This window comes from Ambystoma mexicanum, chromosome 4q, assembly GCF_040938575.1.
Source record: "Ambystoma mexicanum isolate Mex_15411 chromosome 4q, UKY_AmexF1_1, whole genome shotgun sequence".
Lineage (NCBI taxonomy): Eukaryota > Metazoa > Chordata > Amphibia > Caudata > Ambystomatidae > Ambystoma > Ambystoma mexicanum.
In genome coordinates, this window is record NC_090928.1 from 526,701,495 (window position 1) to 526,724,922 (window position 23,428).

At 38.5% G+C, this 23,428-nt stretch overlaps 12 non-coding genes across 12 annotated transcripts; all 12 read right to left on the reverse strand.

Annotated features, from left to right (window-relative positions):
* Positions 1-2,243: 2,243 nt before the first annotated feature.
* On the reverse strand, positions 2,244-2,316 carry TRNAK-CUU (transfer RNA lysine (anticodon CUU)). The gene has a single exon. It is a non-coding gene; the product is annotated as a tRNA-Lys (tRNA).
* Positions 2,317-9,787: 7,471 nt separating this feature from the next.
* On the reverse strand, positions 9,788-9,860 carry TRNAK-CUU (transfer RNA lysine (anticodon CUU)). Its single transcript has one exon. It is a non-coding gene; the product is annotated as a tRNA-Lys (tRNA).
* A 2,108-nt stretch (positions 9,861-11,968) lies between these two features.
* Positions 11,969-12,041, reverse strand: TRNAK-CUU (transfer RNA lysine (anticodon CUU)). The gene has a single exon. It is a non-coding gene; the product is annotated as a tRNA-Lys (tRNA).
* A 1,100-nt stretch (positions 12,042-13,141) lies between these two features.
* Positions 13,142-13,214, reverse strand: TRNAK-CUU (transfer RNA lysine (anticodon CUU)). The gene has a single exon. It is a non-coding gene; the product is annotated as a tRNA-Lys (tRNA).
* Positions 13,215-13,646: 432 nt separating this feature from the next.
* Positions 13,647-13,719, reverse strand: TRNAK-CUU (transfer RNA lysine (anticodon CUU)). Its single transcript has one exon. It is a non-coding gene; the product is annotated as a tRNA-Lys (tRNA).
* A 2,122-nt stretch (positions 13,720-15,841) lies between these two features.
* On the reverse strand, positions 15,842-15,914 carry TRNAK-CUU (transfer RNA lysine (anticodon CUU)). Its single transcript has one exon. It is a non-coding gene; the product is annotated as a tRNA-Lys (tRNA).
* Positions 15,915-16,347: 433 nt separating this feature from the next.
* Positions 16,348-16,420, reverse strand: TRNAK-CUU (transfer RNA lysine (anticodon CUU)). The gene has a single exon. It is a non-coding gene; the product is annotated as a tRNA-Lys (tRNA).
* Positions 16,421-19,485: 3,065 nt separating this feature from the next.
* Positions 19,486-19,558, reverse strand: TRNAK-CUU (transfer RNA lysine (anticodon CUU)). Its single transcript has one exon. It is a non-coding gene; the product is annotated as a tRNA-Lys (tRNA).
* Positions 19,559-19,808: 250 nt separating this feature from the next.
* TRNAK-CUU (transfer RNA lysine (anticodon CUU)) lies at positions 19,809-19,881 on the reverse strand. The gene has a single exon. It is a non-coding gene; the product is annotated as a tRNA-Lys (tRNA).
* A 1,938-nt stretch (positions 19,882-21,819) lies between these two features.
* Positions 21,820-21,892, reverse strand: TRNAK-CUU (transfer RNA lysine (anticodon CUU)). Its single transcript has one exon. It is a non-coding gene; the product is annotated as a tRNA-Lys (tRNA).
* A 525-nt stretch (positions 21,893-22,417) lies between these two features.
* Positions 22,418-22,490, reverse strand: TRNAK-CUU (transfer RNA lysine (anticodon CUU)). Its single transcript has one exon. It is a non-coding gene; the product is annotated as a tRNA-Lys (tRNA).
* A 102-nt stretch (positions 22,491-22,592) lies between these two features.
* Positions 22,593-22,665, reverse strand: TRNAK-CUU (transfer RNA lysine (anticodon CUU)). Its single transcript has one exon. It is a non-coding gene; the product is annotated as a tRNA-Lys (tRNA).
* Between the last annotated feature and the right edge of the window lie 763 nt (positions 22,666-23,428).

Here is a 23,428-nt window from a genome sequence, read left to right on the forward strand (position 1 = left end):
AAACATGTGTGGAAAAAAGTCTTATTTGTGTTTTCTCCACTTTATTTTATAGTAAGATGATACATACTTTTTCTTTTACAGTGAATACATTAAGGTGTGGTATTGCCCCATTACACATCATCCAGAAATGCATTCATATATTGTATGTTAACAATGAAAATATTGCAAATATTGTAAAGAGACTTTCAATTTCTATTTTTTTGGTCAAAAAGCACTAAAATTTTAGTTGTTTTCGCCCAACGTGGGGCTCGCACCCACGACCCTGAGATTAAGAGTCTCATGCTCTACCGACTGAGCTAGCCGGGCTCCTTTGGATCCCTTTGGTTTTCTTCCCTATCCCTGCACTGCCGCTTTCCACGGATAGGATGCTGTGTAATCATAGGCTCTGGTGGAGTTTGGAAAGAAAATACACATCAGCCAGAGGAGGAAATAGTCTAAGAAAGTATCAAACACAATTACCAGTCAATATCAGAACGCATTGAAGAATATCAGGAAATAGCCGATTAAACCTGTGTGGAAAAAAGTCTTATTTGTGTTTTCTCCACTTTATTTTATAGTAAGATGATACATACTTTTTCTTTTACAGTGAATACATTAAGGTGTGGTATTGCCCCATTACACATCATCCAGACATGCATTCATATATTGCATGTTAACAATGAAAATATTGCAAATATTGTAAAGAGACTTTCAATTTCTATTTTTTTGGTCAAAAAGCACTAAAATTTTAGTTGTTTTCGCCCAACGTGGGGCGCGAACCCACACCCCTGAGATTAAGAGTCTCATGCTCTACCGACTGAGCTAGCCGGGATCCTTTGGATGCCTATAGTTTTCTTCCCTATCCCTGCACTGCCGTTTTCCACAGATAGGATGCTGTGTAATCATAGGCTCTGGTGGAGTTTGGAAAGAAAATACACATCAGCCAGAGGCAGAAATAGTCTAAGAAAGTATCAAACACAATTACCAGTCAATATCCGAACGCATTGAAGAATATCAGGAAATAGCCGATTAAACCTGTGTGGAAAAAAGTCTTATTTGTGTTTTCTCCACTTTATTTTATAGTAAGATGATACATACTTTTTCTTTTACAGTGAATACATTAAGGTGTGGTATTGCCCCATTACACATCATCCAGACATGCATTCATATATTGCATGTTAACAATGAAAATATTGCAAATATTGTAAAGAGACTTTCAATTTCTATTTTTTTGGTCAAAAAGCACGAAAATTTTAGTTGTTTTCGCCCAACGTGGGGCTTGAACCCACGACCCTGAGATTAAGAGTCTCATGCTCTACCGACTGAGCTAGCCGGGCTCTTTTGGATGCCTATAGTTTTCTTCCCTATCCCTGCACTGCCGCTTTCCACAGATAGGATGCTGTGTAATCATAGGCTCTGGTGGAGTTTGGAAAGAAAATACACATCAGCCAGAGGCAGAAATAGTCTAAGAAAGTATCAAACACAATTACCAGTCAATATCAGAACGCATTGAAGAATATCAGGAAATAGCCGATTAAACATGTGTGGAAAAAAGTCTTATTTGTGTTTTCTCCACTTTATTTTATAGTAAGATGATACATACTTTTTCTTTTACAGTGAATACATTAAGGTGTGGTATTGCCCCATTACACATCATCCAGACATGCATTCATATATTGCATGTTAACAATGAAAATATTGCAAATATTGTAAAGAGACTTTCAATTTCTATTTTTTGGTCAAAAAGCACTAAAATTTTAGTTGTTTTTGCCCAACGTGGGGCTCGCACCCACGACCCTGAGATTAAGAGTCTCATGCTCTACCGACTGAGCTAGCCGGGCTCCTTTGGATGCCTATAGTTTTCTTCCCTATCCCTGCACTGCCGCTTTCCACAGATAGGATGCTGTGTAATCATAGGCTCTGGTGGAGTTTGGAAAGAAAATACACATCAGCCAGAGGCAGAAATAGTCTAAGAAAGTATCAAACACAATTACCAGTCAATATCAGAACGCATTGAAGAATATCAGGAAATAGCCGATTAAACCTGTGTGGAAAAAAGTCTTATTTGTGTTTTCTCCACTTTATTTTATAGTAAGATGATGCATACTTTTTCTTTTACAGTGAATACATTAAGGTATGGTATTGCCCCATTACACATCATCCAGACATGCATTCATATATTGCATGTTAACAATGAAAATATTGCAAAGAGACTTTCAATTTCTATTATTTTGGTCAAAAAGCACTAAAATTTTAGTTGTTTTCGCCCAACGTGGGGCTCGAACCCACGACCCTGAGATTAAGAGTCTCATGCTCTACCGACTGAGCTAGCCGGGCTCCTATGGATGCCTATAGTTTTCTTCCCTATCCCTGCACTGCCGCTTTCCACGGATAGGATGCTGTGTAATCATAGGCTCTGGTGGAGTTTGGAAAGAAAATACACATCAGCCAGAGGAGGAAATAGTCTAAGAAAGTATCAAACACAATTACCAGTCAATATCAGAACGCATTGAAGAATATCAGGAAATAGCCGATTAAACCTGTGTGGAAAAAAGTCTTATTTGTGTTTTCTCCACTTTATTTTATAGTAAGATGATACATACTTTTTCTTTTACAGTGAATACATTAAGGTGTGGTATTGCCCCATTACACATCATCCAGACATGCATTCATATATTGCATGTTAACAATGAAAATATTGCAAATATTGTAAAGAGACTTTCAATTTCTATTTTTTTGGTCAAAAAGCACTAAAATTTTAGTTGTTTTCGCCCAACGTGGGGCGCGAACCCACGCCCCTGAGATTAAGAGTCTCATGCTCTACCGACTGAGCTAGCCGGGCTCCTTTGGATGCCTATAGTTTTCTTCCCTATCCCTGCACTGCCGTTTTCCACAGATAGGATGCTGTGTAATCATAGGCTCTGGTGGAGTTTGGAAAGAAAATACACATCAGCCAGAGGCAGAAATAGTCTAAGAAAGTATCAAACACAATTACCAGTCAATATCCGAACGCATTGAAGAATATCAGGAAATAGCCGATTAAACCTGTGTGGAAAAAAGTCTTATTTGTGTTTTCTCCACTTTATTTTATAGTAAGATGATACATACTTTTTCTTTTACAGTGAATACATTAAGGTGTGGTATTGCCCCATTACACATCATCCAGACATGCATTCATATATTGCATGTTAACAATGAAAATATTGCAAATATTGTAAAGAGACTTTCAATTTCTATTTTTTGGTCAAAAAGCACGAAAATTTTAGTTGTTTTCGCCCAACGTGGGGCTTGAACCCACGACCCTGAGATTAAGAGTCTCATGCTCTACCGACTGAGCTAGCCGGGCTCTTTTGGATGCCTATAGTTTTCTTCCCTATCCCTGCACTGCCGCTTTCCACAGATAGGATGCTGTGTAATCATAGGCTCTGGTGGAGTTTGGAAAGAAAATACACATCAGCCAGAGGCAGAAATAGTCTAAGAAAGTATCAAACACAATTACCAGTCAATATCAGAACGCATTGAAGAATATCAGGAAATAGCCGATTAAACATGTGTGGAAAAAAGTCTTATTTGTGTTTTCTCCACTTTATTTTATAGTAAGATGATACATACTTTTTCTTTTACAGTGAATACATTAAGGTGTGGTATTGCCCCATTACACATCATCCAGACATGCATTCATATATTGCATGTTAACAATGAAAATATTGCAAATATTGTAAAGAGACTTTCAATTTCTATTTTTTGGTCAAAAAGCACTAAAATTTTAGTTGTTTTTGCCCAACGTGGGGCTCGCACCCACGACCCTGAGATTAAGAGTCTCATGCTCTACCGACTGAGCTAGCCGGGCTCCTTTGGATGCCTATAGTTTTCTTCCCTATCCCTGCACTGCCGTTTTCCACAGATAGGATGTATTTTTTTGGTCAAAAAGTCCTACAATTTTAGTTGTTTTCGCCCAACGTGGGGCTCGAACCCACAACCCTGAGATTAAGAGTCTCATGCTCAAGCCGGGCTCCTTTGGATACCTATAGTTTTCTTCCCTATCCCTGCACTGCCGTTTTCCACAGATAGGATGCTGTGTAATCATAGGCTCTGGTGGAGTTTGGAAAGAAAATACACATCAGCCAGAGGCAGAAATAGTCTAAGAAAGTATCAAACACAATTACCAGTCAATATCCGAACGCATTGAAGAATATCAGGAAATAGCCGATTAAACCTGTGTGGAAAAAAGTCTTATTTGTGTTTTCTCCACTTTATTTTATAGTAAGATGATACATACTTTTTCTTTTACAGTGAATACATTAAGGTGTGGTATTGCCCCATTACACATCATCCAGACATGCATTCATATATTGCATGTTAACAATGAAAATATTGCAAATATTGTAAAGAGACTTTCAATTTCTATTTTTTTGGTCAAAAAGCACAAAAATTTTAGTTGTTTTCGCCCAACGTGGGGCTTGAACCCACGACCCTGAGATTAAGAGTCTCATGCTCTACCGACTGAGCTAGCCGGGCTCTTTTGGATGCCTATAGTTTTCTTCCCTATCCCTGCACTGCCGCTTTCCACAGATAGGATGCTGTGTAATCATAGGCTCTGGTGGAGTTTGGAAAGAAAATACACATCAGCCAGAGGCAGAAATAGTCTAAGAAAGTATCAAACACAATTACCAGTCAATATCAGAACGCATTGAAGAATATCAGGAAATAGCCGATTAAACATGTGTGGAAAAAAGTCTTATTTGTGTTTTCTCCACTTTATTTTATAGTAAGATGATACATACTTTTTCTTTTACAGTGAATACATTAAGGTGTGGTATTGCCCCATTACACATCATCCAGACATGCATTCATATATTGCATGTTAACAATGAAAATATTGCAAATATTGTAAAGAGACTTTCAATTTCTATTTTTTGGTCAAAAAGCACTAAAATTTTAGTTGTTTTTGCCCAACGTGGGGCTCGCACCCACGACCCTGAGATTAAGAGTCTCATGCTCTACCGACTGAGCTAGCCGGGCTCCTTTGGATGCCTATAGTTTTCTTCCCTATCCCTGCACTGCCGCTTTCCACAGATAGGATGCTGTGTAATCATAGGCTCTGGTGGAGTTTGGAAAGAAAATACACATCAGCCAGAGGCAGAAATAGTCTAAGAAAGTATCAAACACAATTACCAGTCAATATCAGAACGCATTGAAGAATATCAGGAAATAGCCGATTAAACCTGTGTGGAAAAAAGTCTTATTTGTGTTTTCTCCACTTTATTTTATAGTAAGATGATACATACTTTTTCTTTTACAGTGAATACATTAAGGTGTGGTATTGCCCCATTACACATCATCCAGACATGCATTCATATATTGCATGTTAACAATGAAAATATTGCAAATATTGTAAAGAGACTTTCAATTTCTATTTTTTTGGTCAAAAAGCACTAAAATTTTAGTTGTTTTCGCCCAACGTGGGGCGCGAACCCACGCCCCTGAGATTAAGAGTCTCATGCTCTACCGACTGAGCTAGCCGGGCTCCTTTGGATGCCTATAGTTTTCTTCCCTATCCCTGCACTGCCGTTTTCCACAGATAGGATGCTGTGTAATCATAGGCTCTGGTGGAGTTTGGAAAGAAAATACACATCAGCCAGAGGCAGAAATAGTCTAAGAAAGTATCAAACACAATTACCAGTCAATATCCGAACGCATTGAAGAATATCAGGAAATAGCCGATTAAACCTGTGTGGAAAAAAGTCTTATTTGTGTTTTCTCCACTTTATTTTATAGTAAGATGATACATACTTTTTCTTTTACAGTGAATACATTAAGGTGTGGTATTGCCCCATTACACATCATCCAGACATGCATTCATATATTGCATGTTAACAATGAAAATATTGCAAATATTGTAAAGAGACTTTCAATTTCTATTTTTTGGTCAAAAAGCACGAAAATTTTAGTTGTTTTCGCCCAACGTGGGGCTTGAACCCACGACCCTGAGATTAAGAGTCTCATGCTCTACCGACTGAGCTAGCCGGGCTCTTTTGGATGCCTATAGTTTTCTTCCCTATCCCTGCACTGCCGCTTTCCACAGATAGGATGCTGTGTAATCATAGGCTCTGGTGGAGTTTGGAAAGAAAATCCACATCAGCCAGAGGCAGAAATAGTCTAAGAAAGTATCAAACACAATTACCAGTCAATATCAGAACGCATTGAAGAATATCAGGAAATAGCCGATTAAACATGTGTGGAAAAAAGTCTTATTTGTGTTTTCTCCACTTTATTTTATAGTAAGATGATACATACTTTTTCTTTTACAGTGAATACATTAAGGTGTGGTATTGCCCCATTACACATCATCCAGACATGCATTCATATATTGCATGTTAACAATGAAAATATTGCAAATATTGTAAAGAGACTTTCAATTTCTATTTTTTGGTCAAAAAGCACTAAAATTTTAGTTGTTTTTGCCCAACGTGGGGCTCGCACCCACGACCCTGAGATTAAGAGTCTCATGCTCTACCGACTGAGCTAGCCGGGCTCCTTTGGATGCCTATAGTTTTCTTCCCTATCCCTGCACTGCCGTTTTCCACAGATAGGATGTATTTTTTTGGTCAAAAAGTCCTACAATTTTAGTTGTTTTCGCCCAACGTGGGGCTCGAACCCACAACCCTGAGATTAAGAGTCTCATGCTCAAGCCGGGCTCCTTTGGATACCTATGGTTTTCTTCCCTATCCCTGCACTGCCGTTTTCCACAGATAGGATGCTGTGTAATCATAGGCTCTGGTGGAGTTTGGAAAGAAAATACACATCAGCCAGAGGCAGAAATAGTCTAAGAAAGTATCAAACACAATTACCAGTCAATATCAGAACGCATTGAAGAATATCAGGAAATAGCTGATTAAACCTGTGTGGAAAAAAGTCTTATTTGTGTTTTCTCCACTTTATTTTATAGTAAGATGATACATACTTTTTCTTTTACAGTGAATACATTAAGGTGTGGTATTGCCCCATTACACATCATCCAGACATGCATTCATATATTGCATGTTAACAATGAAAATATTGCAAATATTGTAAAGAGACTTTCAATTTCTATTTTTTTGGTCAAAAAGCACTAAAATTTTTGTTGTTTTCGCCCAACGTGGGGCTCGAACCCACAACCCTGAGATTAAGAGTCTCATGCTCTACCGACTGAGCTAGCCGGGCTCCTTTGGATGCCTATAGTTTTCTTCCCTATCCCTGCACTGCCGCTTTCCACAGATAGGATGCAGTGTAATCATAGGCTCTGGTGGAGTTTGGAAAGAAAATACACATCAGCCAGAGGCAGAAATAGTCTAAGAAAGTATCAAACACAATTACCAGTCAATATCAGAACGCATTGAAGAATATCAGGAAATAGCCGATTAAACATGTGTGGAAAAAAGTCTTATTTGTGTTTTCTCCACTTTATTTTATAGTAAGATGATACATACTTTTTCTTTTACAGTGAATACATTAAGGTGTGGTATTGCCCCATTACACATCATCCAGAAATGCATTCATATATTGTATGTTAACAATGAAAATATTGCAAATATTGTAAAGAGACTTTCAATTTCTATTTTTTTGGTCAAAAAGCACTAAAATTTTAGTTGTTTTCGCCCAACGTGGGGTTCGCACACACGACCCTGAGATTAAGAGTCTCATGCTCTACCGACTGAGCTAGCCGGGCTCCTTTGGATGCCTATAGTTTTCTTCCCTATTCCTGCACTGCCGCTTTCCACAGATAGGATGTATTTTTTTGGTCAAAAAGCACTACAATTTTAGTTGTTTTCGACCAATGTGGGGCTCGAACCCACGACCCTGAGATTAAGAGTCTCATGCTCAAGCCGGGCTCCTTTGGATACCTATAGTTTTCTTCCCTATCCCTGCACTGCCGTTTTCCACAGATAGGATGCTGTGTAATCATAGGCTCTGGTGGAGTTTGGAAAGAAAATACACATCAGCCAGAGGCAGAAATAGTCTAAGAAAGTATCAAACACAATTACCAGTCAATATCAGAACGCATTGAAGAATATCAGGAAATAGCTGATTAAACCTGTGTGGAAAAAAGTCTTATTTGTGTTTTCTCCACTTTATTTTATAGTAAGATGATACGTACTTTTTCTTTTACAGTGAATACATTAAGGTGTGGTATTGCCCCATTACACATCATCCAGACATGCATTCATATATTGCATGTTAACAATGAAAATATTGCAAATATTGTAAAGAGACTTTCAATTTCTATTTTTTTGGTCAAAAAGCATTAAAATTTTAGTTGTTTTCGCCCAACGTGGGGCTCGCACCCACGACCCTGAGATTAAGAGTCTCATGCTCTACCGACTGAGCTAGCCGGGCTCCTTTGAATGCCTATAGTTTTCTTCCCTATCCCTGCACTGCCGTTTTCCACAGATAGGATGCTGTGTAATCATAGGCTCTGGTGGAGTTTTGAAAGAAAATACACATCAGCCAGAGGCAGAAATAGTCTAAGAAAGTATCAAACACAATTACCAGTCAATATCAGAACGCATTGAAGAATATCAGGAAATAGCCGATTAAACCTGTGTGGAAAAAAGTCTTATTTGAGTTTTCTCCACTTTCTTTTATAGTAAGATGATACATACTTTTTCTTTTACAGTGAATACATTAAGGTGTGGTATTGCCCCATTACACATCATCCAGACATGCATTCATATATTGCATGTTAACAATGAAAATATTGCAAATATTGTAAAGAGACTTTCAATTTCTATTTTTTTGGTCAAAAAGCATGAACATTTTAGTTGTTTTCGCCCAACGTGGGGCTTGAACCCACGACCCTGAGATTAAGAGTCTCATGCTCTACCGACTGAGCTAGCCGGGCTCTTTTGGATGCCTATAGTTTTCTTCCCTATCCCTGCACTGCCGCTTTCCACAGATAGGATGCTGTGTAATCATAGGCTCTGGTGGAGTTTGGAAAGAAAATACACATCAGCCAGAGGCAGAAATAGTCTAAGAAAGTATCAAACACAATTACCAGTCAATATCAGAACGCATTGAAGAATATCAGGAAATAGCCGATTAAACATGTGTGGAAAAAAGTCTTATTTGTGTTTTCTCCACTTTATTTTATAGTAAGATGATACATACTTTTTCTTTTACAGTGAATACATTAAGGTGTGGTATTGCCCCATTACACATCATCCAGACATGCATTCATATATTGCATGTTAACAATGAAAATATTGCAAATATTGTAAAGAGACTTTCAATTTCTATTTTTTGGTCAAAAAGCACTAAAATTTTAGTTGTTTTTGCCCAACGTGGGGCTCGCACCCACGACCCTGAGATTAAGAGTCTCATGCTCTACCGACTGAGCTAGCCGGGCTCCATTGGATGCCTATAGTTTTCTTCCCTATCCCTGCACTGCCGCTTTCCACAGATAGGATGCTGTGTAATCATAGGCTCTGGTGGAGTTTGGAAAGAAAATACACATCAGCCAGAGGCAGAAATAGTCTAAGAAAGTATCAAACACAATTACCAGTCAATATCAGAACGCATTGAAGAATATCAGGAAATAGCCGATTAAACCTGTGTGGAAAAAAGTCTTATTTGTGTTTTCTCCACTTTATTTTATAGTAAGATGATGCATACTTTTTCTTTTACAGTGAATACATTAAGGTATGGTATTGCCCCATTACACATCATCCAGACATGCATTCATACATTGCATGTTAACAATGAAAATATTGCAAAGAGACTTTCAATTTCTATTATTTTGGTCAAAAAGCACTAAAATTTTAGTTGTTTTCGCCCAACGTGGGGCTCGAACCCACGACCCTGAGATTAAGAGTCTCATGCTCTACCGACTGAGCTAGCCGGGCTCCTATGGATGCCTATAGTTTTCTTCCCTATCCCTGCACTGCCGCTTTCCACGGATAGGATGCTGTGTAATCATAGGCTCTGGTGGAGTTTGGAAAGAAAATACACATCAGCCAGAGGAGGAAATAGTCTAAGAAAGTATCAAACACAATTACCAGTCAATATCAGAACGCATTGAAGAATATCAGGAAATAGCCGATTAAACCTGTGTGGAAAAAAGTCTTATTTGTGTTTTCTCCACTTTATTTTATAGTAAGATGATACATACTTTTTCTTTTACAGTGAATACATTAAGGTGTGGTATTGCCCCATTACACATCATCCAGACATGCATTCATATATTGCATGTTAACAATGAAAATATTGCAAATATTGTAAAGAGACTTTCAATTTCTATTTTTTTGGTCAAAAAGCACTAAAATTTTAGTTGTTTTCGCCCAACATGGGGCGCGAACCCACGCCCCTGAGATTAAGAGTCTCATGCTCTACCGACTGAGCTAGCCGGGCTCCTTTGGATGCCTATAGTTTTCTTCCCTATCCCTGCACTGCCGTTTTCCACAGATAGGATGCTGTGTAATCATAGGCTCTGGTGGAGTTTGGAAAGAAAATACACATCAGCCAGAGGCAGAAATAGTCTAAGAAAGTATCAAACACAATTACCAGTCAATATCCGAACGCATTGAAGAATATCAGGAAATAGCCGATTAAACCTGTGTGGAAAAAAGTCTTATTTGTGTTTTCTCCACTTTATTTTATAGTAAGATGATACATACTTTTTCTTTTACAGTGAATACATTAAGGTGTGGTATTGCCCCATTACACATCATCCAGACATGCATTCATATATTGCATGTTAACAATGAAAATATTGCAAATATTGTAAAGAGACTTTCAATTTCTATTTTTTGGTCAAAAAGCACGAAAATTTTAGTTGTTTTCGCCCAACGTGGGGCTTGAACCCACGACCCTGAGATTAAGAGTCTCATGCTCTACCGACTGAGCTAGCCGGGCTCTTTTGGATGCCTATAGTTTTCTTCCCTATCCCTGCACTGCCGCTTTCCACAGATAGGATGCTGTGTAATCATAGGCTCTGGTGGAGTTTGGAAAGAAAATACACATCAGCCAGAGGCAGAAATAGTCTAAGAAAGTATCAAACACAATTACCAGTCAATATCAGAACGCATTGAAGAATATCAGGAAATAGCCGATTAAACATGTGTGGAAAAAAGTCTTATTTGTGTTTTCTCCACTTTATTTTATAGTAAGATGATACATACTTTTTCTTTTACAGTGAATACATTAAGGTGTGGTATTGCCCCATTACACATCATCCAGACATGCATTCATATATTGCATGTTAACAATGAAAATATTGCAAATATTGTAAAGAGACTTTCAATTTCTATTTTTTGGTCAAAAAGCACTAAAATTTTAGTTGTTTTTGCCCAACGTGGGGCTCGCACCCACGACCCTGAGATTAAGAGTCTCATGCTCTACCGACTGAGCTAGCCGGGCTCCTTTGGATGCCTATAGTTTTCTTCCCTATCCCTGCACTGCCGTTTTCCACAGATAGGATGTATTTTTTTGGTCAAAAAGTCCTACAATTTTAGTTGTTTTCGCCCAACGTGGGGCTCGAACCCACAACCCTGAGATTAAGAGTCTCATGCTCAAGCCGGGCTCCTTTGGATACCTATAGTTTTCTTCCCTATCCCTGCACTGCCGTTTTCCACAGATAGGATGCTGTGTAATCATAGGCTCTGGTGGAGTTTGGAAAGAAAATACACATCAGCCAGAGGCAGAAATAGTCTAAGAAAGTATCAAACACAATTACCAGTCAATATCAGAACGCATTGCAGAATATCAGGAAATAGCTGATTAAACCTGTGTGGAAAAAAGTCTTATTTGTGTTTTCTCCACTTTATTTTATAGTAAGATGATACATACTTTTTCTTTTACAGTGAATACATTAAGGTGTGGTATTGCCCCATTACACATCATCCAGACATGCATTCATATATTGCATGTTAACAATGAAAATATTGCAAATATTGTAAAGAGACTTTCAATTTCTATTTTTTTGGTCAAAAAGCACTAAAATTTTAGTTGTTTTCGCCCAACGTGGGGCTCGAACCCACGACCCTGAGATTAAGAGTCTCATGCTCTACCGACTGAGCTAGCCGGGCTCCTTTGGATGCCTATAGTTTTCTTCCCTATCCCTGCACTGCCGCTTTCCACAGATAGGATGCTGTGTAATCATAGGCTCTGGTGGAGTTTGGAAAGAAAATACACATCAGCCAGAGGCAGAAATAGTCTAAGAAAGTATCAAACACAATTACCAGTCAATATCAGAACGCATTGAAGAATATCAGGAAATAGCCGATTAAACATGTGTGGAAAAAAGTCTTATTTGTGTTTTCTCCACTTTATTTTATAGTAAGATGATACATACTTTTTCTTTTACAGTGAATACATTAAGGTGTGGTATTGCCCCATTACACATCATCCAGAAATGCATTCATATATTGTATGTTAACAATGAAAATATTGCAAATATTGTAAAGAGACTTTCAATTTCTATTTTTTTGGTCAAAAAGCACTAAAATTTTAGTTGTTTTCGCCCAACGTGGGGTTCGCACCCACGACCCTGAGATTAAGAGTCTCATGCTCTACCGACTGAGCTAGCCGGGCTCCTTTGGATGCCTATAGTTTTCTTCCCTATTCCTGCTCTGCCGCTTTCCACAGATAGGATGTATTTTTTTGGTCAAAAAGCACTACAATTTTAGTTGTTTTCGCCCAATGTGGGGCTCGAACCCACAACCCTGAGATTAAGAGTCTCATGCTCAAGCCGGGCTCCTTTGGATACCTATAGTTTTCTTCCCTATCCCTGCACTGCCGTTTTCCACAGATAGGATGCTGTGTAATCATAGGCTCTGGTGGAGTTTGGAAAGAAAATACACATCAGCCAGAGGCAGAAATAGTCTAAGAAAGTATCAAACACAATTACCAGTCAATATCAGAACGCATTGAAGAATATCAGGAAATAGCTGATTAAACCTGTGTGGAAAAAAGTCTTATTTGTGTTTTCTCCACTTTATTTTATAGTAAGATGATACGTACTTTTTCTTTTACAGTGAATACATTAAGGTGTGGTATTGCCCCATTACACATCATCCAGACATGCATTCATATATTGCATGTTAACAATGAAAATATTGCAAATATTGTAAAGAGACTTTCAATTTCTATTTTTTTGGTCAAAAAGCACTAAAATTTTAGTTGTTTTCGCCCAACGTGGGGCTCGAACCCACGACCCTGAGATTAAGAGTCTCATGCTCTACCGACTGAGCTAGCCGGGCTCCTTTGGATGCCTATAGTTTTCTTCCCTATCCCTGCACTGCCGCTTTCCACAGATAGGATGCTGTGTAATCATAGGCTCTGGTGGAGTTTGGAAAGAAAATACACATCAGCCAGAGGCAGAAATAGTCTAAGAAAGTATCAAACACAATTACCAGTCAATATCAGAACGCATTGAAGAATATCAGGAAATAGCCGATTAAAAATGTGTGGAAAAAAGTCTTATTTGTGTTTTCTCCACTTTATTTTATAGTAAGATGATACATACTTTTTCTTTTACAGTGAATACATTAAGGTGTGGTATTGCCCCATTACACATCATCCAGACATGCATTCATATATTGCATGTTAACAATGAAAATATTGCAAATATTGTAAAGAGACTTTCAATTTCTATTTTTTTGGTCAAAAAGCACTAAAATTTTAGTTGTTTTCGCCCAACGTGGGGCTCGAACCCACGACCCTGAGATTAAGAGTCTCATGCTCTACCGACTGAGCTAGCCGGGCTCCTTTGGATGCCTATAGTTTTCTTCCCTATCCCTGCACTGCCGCTTTCCACAGATAGGATGCTGTGTAATCATAGGCTCTGGTGGAGTTTGGAAAGAAAATACACATCAGCCAGAGGCAGAAATAGTCTAAGAAAGTATCAAACACAATTACCAGTCAATATCAGAACGCATTGAAGAATATCAGGAAATAGCCGATTAAACATGTGTGGAAAAAAGTCTTATTTGTGTTTTCTCCACTTTATTTTATAGTAAGATGATACATACTTTTTCTTTTACAGTGAATACATTAAGGTGTGGTATTGCCCCATTACACATCATCCAGAAATGCATTCATATATTGTATGTTAACAATGAAAATATTGCAAATATTGTAAAGAGACTTTCAATTTCTATTTTTTTGGTCAAAAAGCACTAAAATTTTAGTTGTTTTCGCCCAACGTGGGGCTCACACCCACGACCCTGAGATTAAGAGTCTCATGCTCTACCGACTGAGCTAGCCGGGCTCCTTTGGATGCCTATAGTTTTCTTCCCTATCCCTGCACTGCCGTTTTCCACAGATAGGATGTATTTTTTTGGTCAAAAAGTCCTACAATTTTAGTTGTTTTTGCCCAACGTGGGGCTCGAACCCACAACCCTGAGATTAAGAGTCTCATGCTCTACCGACTGAGCTAGCCGGGCTCCTTTGGATACCTATAGTTTTCTTCCCTATCCCTGCACTGCCGTTTTCCACAGATAGGATGCTGTGTAATCATAGGCTCTGGTGGAGTTTGGAAAGAAAATACACATCAGCCAGAGGCAGAAATAGTCTAAGAAAGTATCAAACACAATTACCAGTCAATATCAGAACGCATTGAGGAATATCAGGAAATAGCTGATTAAACCTGTGTGGAAAAAAGTCTTATTTGTGTTTTCTCCACTTTATTTTATAGTAAGATGATACATACTTTTTCTTTTACAGTGAATACATTAAGGTGTGGTATTGCCCCATTACATATCATCCAGACATGCATTCATATATTGCATGTTAACAATCAAAATATTGCAAATATTGTAAAGAGAATTTCAATTTCTATTTTTTTGGTCAAAAAGCATTACAATTTTAGTTGTTTTCGCCCAACGTGGGGCTCGCACCCACGACCCTGAGATTAAGATTCCCATGCTCTACCGACTGAGCTAGCCGGGCTCCTTTGGATACCTATAGTTTTCTTCCCTATCCCTGCACTGCCGTTTTCCACAGATAGGATGCTGTGTAATCATAGGCTCTGGTGGAGTTTGGAAAGAAAATACACATCAGCCAGAGGCAGAAATAGTCTAAGAAAGTATCAAACACAATTACCAGTCAATATCAGAACGCATTGAAGAATATCAGGAAATAGCCGATTAAACATGTGTGGAAAAAAGTCTTATTTGTGTTTTCTCCACTTTATTTTATAGTAAGATGATACATACTTTTTCTTTTACAGTGAATACATTAAGGTGTGGTATTGCCCCATTACACATCATCCAGAAATGCATTCATATATTGTATGTTAACAATGAAAATATTGCAAATATTGTAAAGAGACTTTCAATTTCTATTTTTTTGGTCAAAAAGCATTAAAATTTTAGTTGTTTTCGCCCAACGTGGGGCTCGCACCCACGACCCTGAGATTAAGAGTCTCATGCTCTACCGACTGAGCTAGCCGGGCTCCTTTGAATGCCTATAGTTTTCTTCCCTATCCCTGCACTGCCGTTTTCCACAGATAGGATGCTGTGTAATCATAGGCTCTGGTGGAGTTTTGAAAGAAAATACACATCAGCCAGAGGCAGAAATAGTCTAAGAAAGTATCAAACACAATTACCAGTCAATATCAGAACGCATTGAAGAATATCAGGAAATAGCCGATTAAACCTGTGTGGAAAAAAGTCTTATTTGTGTTTTCTCCACTTTATTTTATAGTAAGATGATACATACTTTTTCTTTTACAGTGAATACATTAAGGTGTGGTATTGCCCCATTACACATCATCCAGAAATGCATTCATATATTGTATGTTAACAATGAAAATATTGCAAATATTGTAAAGAGACTTTCAATTTCTATTTTTTTGGTCAAAAAGCACTAAAATTTTAGTTGTTTTCGCCCAACGTGGGGCTCGAACCCACGACCCTGAGATTAAGAGTCTCATGCTCTACCGACTGAGCTAGCCGGGCTCCTTTGGACGCCTATAGTTTTCTTCCCTATCCCTGCACTGCCGTTTTCCACAGATTGGATGCTGTGTAATCATAGGCTCTAGTGGAGTTTGGAAAGAAAATACACATCAGCCAGAGGCAGAAATAGTCTAAGAAAGTATCAAACACAATTTCCAGTCAATATCAGAACGCATTGAAGAATATCAGGAAATAGCCGATTAAACCTGTGTGGAAACAAGTCTTATTTGTGTTTTCTCCACTTTATTTTATAGTAAGATGATACATACTTTTTCTTTTACTGTGAATACATTAAGGTGTGGTATTGCCCCATTACACATCATCCAGACATGCATTCATATATTGCATGTTAACAATGAAAATATTGCAAATATTGTAAAGAGACTTTCAATTTCTATTTTTGTTGGTCAAAAAGCACTAAAATGTTAGTTGTTTTCGCCCAACGTGGGGCTCGAACCCACGACCCTGAGATTAAGAGTCTCATGCTCTACCGACTGAGCTAGCCGGGCTCCTTTGGATGCCTATAGTTTTCTTCCCTATCCCTGCACTGCCGCTTTCCACAGATAGGATGCTGTGTAATCATAGGCTCTGGTGGAGTTTGGAAAGAAAATACACATCAGCCAGAGGCAGAAATAGTCTAAGAAAGTATCAAACACAATTACCAGTCAATATCAGAACGCATTGAAGAATATCAGGAAATAGCCGATTAAACATGTGTGGAAAAAAGTCTTATTTGTGTTTTCTCCACTTTATTTTATAGTAAGATGATACATACTTTTTCTTTTACAGTGAATACATTAAGGTGTGGTATTGCCCCATTACACATCATCCAGAAATGCATTCATATATTGTATGTTAACAATGAAAATATTGCAAATATTGTAAAGAGACTTTCAATTTCTATTTTTTTGGTCAAAAAGCACTAAAATTTTAGTTGTTTTCGCCCAACGTGGGGCTCGCACCCACGACCCTGAGATTAAGAGTCTCATGCTCTACCGACTGAGCTAGCCGGGCTCCTTTGGATGCCTATAGTTTTCTTCCCTATCCCTGCCGTTTTCCACAGATAGGATGTATTTTTTTGGTCAAAAAGTCCTACAATTTTAGTTGTTTTTGCCCAACGTGGGGCTCGAACCCACAACCCTGAGATTAAGAGTCTCATGCTCTACCGACTGAGCTAGCCGGGCTCCTTTGGATACCTATAGTTTTCTTCCCTATCCCTGCACTGCCGTTTTCCACAGATAGGATGTATTTTTTTGGTCAAAAAGTCCTACAATTTTAGTTGTTTTCGCCCAACGTGGGGCTCGAACCCACAACCCTGAGATTAAGAGTCTCATGCTCTACCGACTGAGCTAGCCGGGCTCCTTTGGATGCCTATAGTTTTCTTCCCTATCCCTGCACTGCCGTTTTCCACAGATAGGATGCATTTTTTTGGTCAAAAAGTCCTACAATTTTAGTTGTTTTCGCCCAACGTGGGGCTCGAACCCACAACCCTGAGATTAAGAGTCTCATGCTCTACCGACTGAGCTAGCCGGGCTCCTTTGGATACCTATAGTTTTCTTCCCTATCCCTGCACTGCCATTTTCCACAGATAGGATGCTGTGTAATCATAGGCTCTGGTGGAGTTTGGAAAGAAAATACACATCAGCCAGAGGCAGAAATAGTCTAAGAAAGTATCAAACACAATTACCAGTCAATATCAGAACGCATTGAAGAATATCAGGAAGTAGCTGATTAAACCTGTGTGGAAAAAAGTCTTATTTGTGCTTTCTCCACTTTATTTTATAGTAAGATGATACATACTTTTTCTTTTACAGTGAATACATTAAGGTGTGGTATTGCCCCATTACACATCATCCAGACATGCATTCATATATTGCATGTTAACAATCAAAATATTGCAAATATTGTAAAGAGAATTTCAATTTCTATTTTTTTGGTCAAAAAGCATTAAAATTTTAGTTGTTTTCGCCCAACGTGGGGCTCGCACCCACGACCCTGAGATTAAGATTCTCATGCTCTACCGACTGAGCTAGCTGGGCTCCTTTGGATACCTATAGTTTTCTTCCCTATCCCTGCACTGCCGTTTTCCACAGATAGGATGCTGTGTAATCATAGGCTCTGGTGGAGTTTGGAAAGAAAATACACATCAGCCAGAGGCAGAAATAGTCTAAGAAAGTATCAAACACAATTACCAGTCAATATCAGAACGCATTGAAGAATATCAGGAAATAGCTGATTAAACCTGTGTGGAAAAAAGTCTTATTTGTGTTTTCTCCACTTTATTTTATAGTAAGATGATACATACTTTTTCTTTTACAGTGAATACATTAAGGTGTGGTATTGCCCCATTACACATCATCCAGACATGCATTCATATATTGCAAGTTAACAATCAAAATATTGCAAATATTGTAAAGAGACTTTCAATTTCTATTTTTTTGGTCAAAAAGCATTAAAATTTTAGTTGTTTTCGCCCAACGTGGGGCTCGCACCCACGACCCCGAGATTAAGAGTCTCATGCTCTACCGACTGAGCTAGCCGGGCTTCTTTGGATGCCTATAGTTTTCTTCCCTATCCCTGCACTGCCGTTTTCCACAGATAGGATGCTGTGTAATCATAGGCTCTGGTGGAGTTTGGAAAGAAAATACACATCAGCCAGAGGCAGAAATAGTCTAAGAAAGTATCAAACACAATTACCAGTCAATATCAGAACGCATTGAAGAATATCAGGAAATAGCCGATTAAACCTGTGTGGAAAAAAGTCTTATTTGAGTTTTCTCCACTTTATTTTATAGTAAGATGATACATACTTTTTCTTTTACAGTGAATACATTAAGGTGTGGTATTGCCCCATTACACATCATCCAGACATGCATTCATATATTGCATGTTAACAATCAAAATATTGCAAATATTGTAAAGAGACTTTCAATTTCTATTTTTTTGGTCAAAAAGCACTAAAATTTTAGTTGTTTTCGCCCAACGTGGGTTTCGCACCCACGACTCTGAGATTAAGAGTCTCATGCTCTACTGACTGAGCTAGCCGGGCTCCTTTGGATGCCTATAGTTTTCTTCCCTATCCCTGCACTGCCGCTTTCCACAGATAGGATGCTGTGTAATCATAGGCTCTGGTGGAGTTTGGAAAGAAAATACACATCAGCCAGAGGCAGAAATAGTCTAAGAAAGTATCAAACACAATTACCAGTCAATATCTGAACGCATTGAAGAATATCAGGAAATAGCCGATTAAACCTGTGTGGAAAAAAGTCTTATTTGTGTTTTCTCCACTTTATTTTATAGTAAGATGATAAATACTTTTTCTTTTACAGTGAATACATTAAGGTGTGGTATTGCCCCATTACACATCATCCAGACATGCATTCATATATTGCATGTTAACAATGAAAATATTGCAAATATTGTAAAGAGACTTTCAATTTCTATTTTTTTGGTCAAAAAGCACGAAAATTTTAGTTGTTTTCGCCCAACCTTTTCTTCCCTATCCCTGCACTGCCGCTTTCCACAGATAGGATGTATTTTTTTGGTCAAAAAGCACTACAATTTTAGTTGTTTTCGCCCAACGTGGGGCTCGAACCCACGACCCTGAGATTAAGAGTCTCATGCTCTACCGACTGAGCTAGCCGGGCTCCTTTGGATGCTTATAGTTTTCTTCCCTATCCCTGCACTGCCGTTTTCCACAGATAGGATGTATTTTTTTGGTCAAAAAGCACTATAATTTTAGTTGTTTTCGCCCAGATTAAGAGTCTCATGCTCTACCGACTAAGCTAGCCGGGCTCCTTTGGATGCCTATAGTTTTCTTCCCTATCCCTGCACTGCCGTTTTCCACAGATAGGATGTATTTTTTTGGTCAAAAAGCAGTACAATTTTAGTTGTTTTCGCCCAACGTGGGGCTCGAACCCACGACCCTGAGATTAAGAGTCTCATGCTCTACCGACTGAGCTAGCCGGGCTCCTTTGGATGCCTATAGTTTTCTTCCCTATCCCTGCACTGCCGCTTTCCACAGATAGGATGCTGTGTAATCATAGGCTCTGGTGGAGTTTGGAAAGAAAATACACATCAGCCAGAGGCAGAAATAGTCTAAGAAAGTATCAAACACAATTACCAGTCAATATCTGAACGCATTGAAGAATATCAGGAAATAGCTGATTAAACCTGTGTGGAAAAAAGTCTTATTTGTGTTTTCTCCACTTTATTTTATAGTAAGATGATACATACTTTTTCTTTTACAGTGAATACATTAAGGTGTGGTATTGCCCCATTACACATCATCCAGACATGCATTCATATATTGCAAGTTAACAATCAAAATATTGCAAATATTGTAAAGAGACTTTCAATTTCTATTTTTTTGGTCAAAAAGCATTAAAATTTTAGTTGTTTTCGCCCAACGTGGGGCTCGCACCCACGACCCTGAGATTAAGAGTCTCATGCTCTACCGACTGAGCTAGCCGGGCTTCTTTGGATGCCTATAGTTTTCTTCCCTATCCCTGCACTGCCGTTTTCCACAGATAGGATGCTGTGTAATCATAGGCTCTGGTGGAGTTTGGAAAGAAAATACACATCAGCCAGAGGCAGAAATAGTCTAAGAAAGTATCAAACACAATTACCAGTCAATATCAGAACGCATTGAAGAATATCAGGAAATAGCTGATTAAACCTGTGTGGAAAAAAGTCTTATTTGTGTTTTCTCCACTTTATTTTATAGTAAGATGATACATACTTTTTCTTTTACAGTGAATACATTAAGGTGTGGTATTGCCCCATTACACATCATCCAGACATGCATTCATATATTGCATGTTAACAATCAAAATATTGCAAATATTGTAAAGAGACTTTCAATTTCTATTTTTTTGGTCAAAAAGCATTAAAATTTTAGTTGTTTTCGCCCAACGTGGGGCTCGCACCCACGACCCTGAGATTAAGAGTCTCATGCTCTACCGACTGAGCTAGCCGGGCTCCTTTGAATGCCTATAGTTTTCTTCCCTATCCCTGCACTGCCGTTTTCCACAGATAGGATGCTGTGTAATCATAGGCTCTGGTGGAGTTTTGAAAGAAAATACACATCAGCCAGAGGCAGAAATAGTCTAAGAAAGTATCAAACACAATTACCAGTCAATATCAGAACGCATTGAAGAATATCAGGAAATAGCCGATTAAACCTGTGTGGAAAAAAGTCTTATTTGAGTTTTCTCCACTTTCTTTTATAGTAAGATGATACATACTTTTTCTTTTACAGTGAATACATTAAGGTGTGGTATTGCCCCATTACACATCATCCAGACATGCATTCATATATTGCATGTTAACAATCAAAATATTGCAAATATTGTAAAGAGACTTTCAATTTCTATTTTTTTGGTCAAAAAGCACTAAAATTTTAGTTGTTTTCGCCCAACGTGGGTTTCGCACCCACGACCCTGAGATTAAGAGTCTCATGCTCTACCGACTGAGCTAGCCGGGCTCCTTTGGATGCCTATAGTTTTCTTCCCTATCCCTGCACTGCCGCTTTCCACAGATAGGATGCTGTGTAATCATAGGCTCTGGTGGAGTTTGGAAAGAAAATACACATCAGCCAGAGGCAGAAATAGTCTAAGAAAGTATCAAACACAATTACCAGTCAATATCAGAACGCATTGAAGAATATCAGGAAATAGCCGATTAAACCTGTGTGGAAAAAAGTCTTATTTGTGTTTTCTCCACTTTATTTTATAGTAAGATGATGCATACTTTTTCTTTTACAGTGAATACATTAAGGTATGGTATTGCCCCATTACACATCATCCAGACATGCATTCATATATTGCATGTTAACAATGAAAATATTGCAAAGAGACTTTCAATTTCTATTTTTTTGGTCAAAAAGCACTAAAATTTTAGTTGTTTTCGCCCAACGTGGGGCTCGAACCCACGACCCTGAGATTAAGAGTCTCATGCTCTACCGACTGAGCTAGCCGGGCTCTTTTGGATGCCTATAGTTTTCTTCCCTATCCCTGCACTGCCGCTTTCCACAGATAGGATGCTGTGTAATCATAGGCTCTGGTGGAGTTTGGAAAGAAAATACACATCAGCCAGAGGCAGAAATAGTCTAAGAAAGTATCAAACACAATTACCAGTCAATATCAGAACGCATTGAAGAATATCAGGAAATAGCCGATTAAACCTGTGTGGAAAAAAGTCTTATTTGTGTTTTCTCCACTTTATTTTATAGTAAGATGATACATACTTTTTCTTTTACAGCGAATACATTAAGGTGTGGTATTGCCCCATTACACATCATCCAGACATGTATTCATATATTGCATGTTAACAATGAAAATATTGCAAATATTGTAAAGAGACTTTCAATTTCTATTTTTTTGGTCAAAAAGCACGAAAATGTTAGTTGTTTTCACCCAACGTTTTCTTCCCTATCCCTGCACTGCCGCTTTCCACAGATAGGATGTATTTTTTTGGTCAAAAAGCACTACAATTTTAGTTGTTTTCGCCCAACGTGGGGCTCGAACCCACGACCCTGAGATTAAGAGTCTCATGCTCTACCGACTGAGCTAGCCGGGCTCTTTTGGATGCCTATAGTTTTCTTCCCTATCCCTGCACTGCCGTTTTCCACAGATAGGATGTATTGTTTTGGTCAAAAAGCACTACAATTTTAGTTGTTTTCGCCCAACGTGGGGCTCGAACCCACGACCCTGAGATTAAGAGTCTCATGCTCTACCGACTGAGCTAGCCGGGCTCCTTTGGATGCCTATAGTTTTCTTCCCTATCCCTGCACTGCCGTTTTCCACAGATAGGATGCTGTGTAATCATAGGCTCTGGTGGAGTTTGGAAAGAAAATACACATCAGCCAGAGGCAGAAATAGTCTAAGAAAGTATCAAACACAATTACCAGTCAATATCGGAACGCATTGAAGAATATCAGGAAATAGCCGATTAAACCTGTGTGGAAAAAAGTCTTATTTGTGTTTTCTCCACTTTATTTTATAGTAAGATGATACATACTTTTTCTTTTACAGTGAATACATTAAGGTGTGGTATTGCCCCATTACACATCATCCAGACATGCATTCATATATTGCATGTTAACAATGAAAATATTGCAAATATTGTAAAGAGACTTTCAATTTCTATTTTTTTGGTCAAAAAGCACGAAAATTTTAGTTGTTTTCGCCCAACGTGGGGCTTGAACCCACCACCCTGAGATTAAGAGTCTCATGCTCTACCGACTGAGCTAGCCGGGCTCTTTTGGATGCCTATAGTTTTCTTCCCTATCCCTGCACTGCCGCTTTCCACAGATAGGATGCTGTGTAATCATAGGCTCTGGTGGAGTTTGGAAAGAAAATACACATCAGCCAGAGGCAGAAATAGTCTAAGAAAGTATCAAACACAATTACCAGTCAATATCAGAAAGCATTGAAGAATATCAGGAAATAGCCGATTAAACATGTGTGGAAAAAAGTCTTATTTGTGTTTTCTCCACTTTATTTTATAGTAAGATG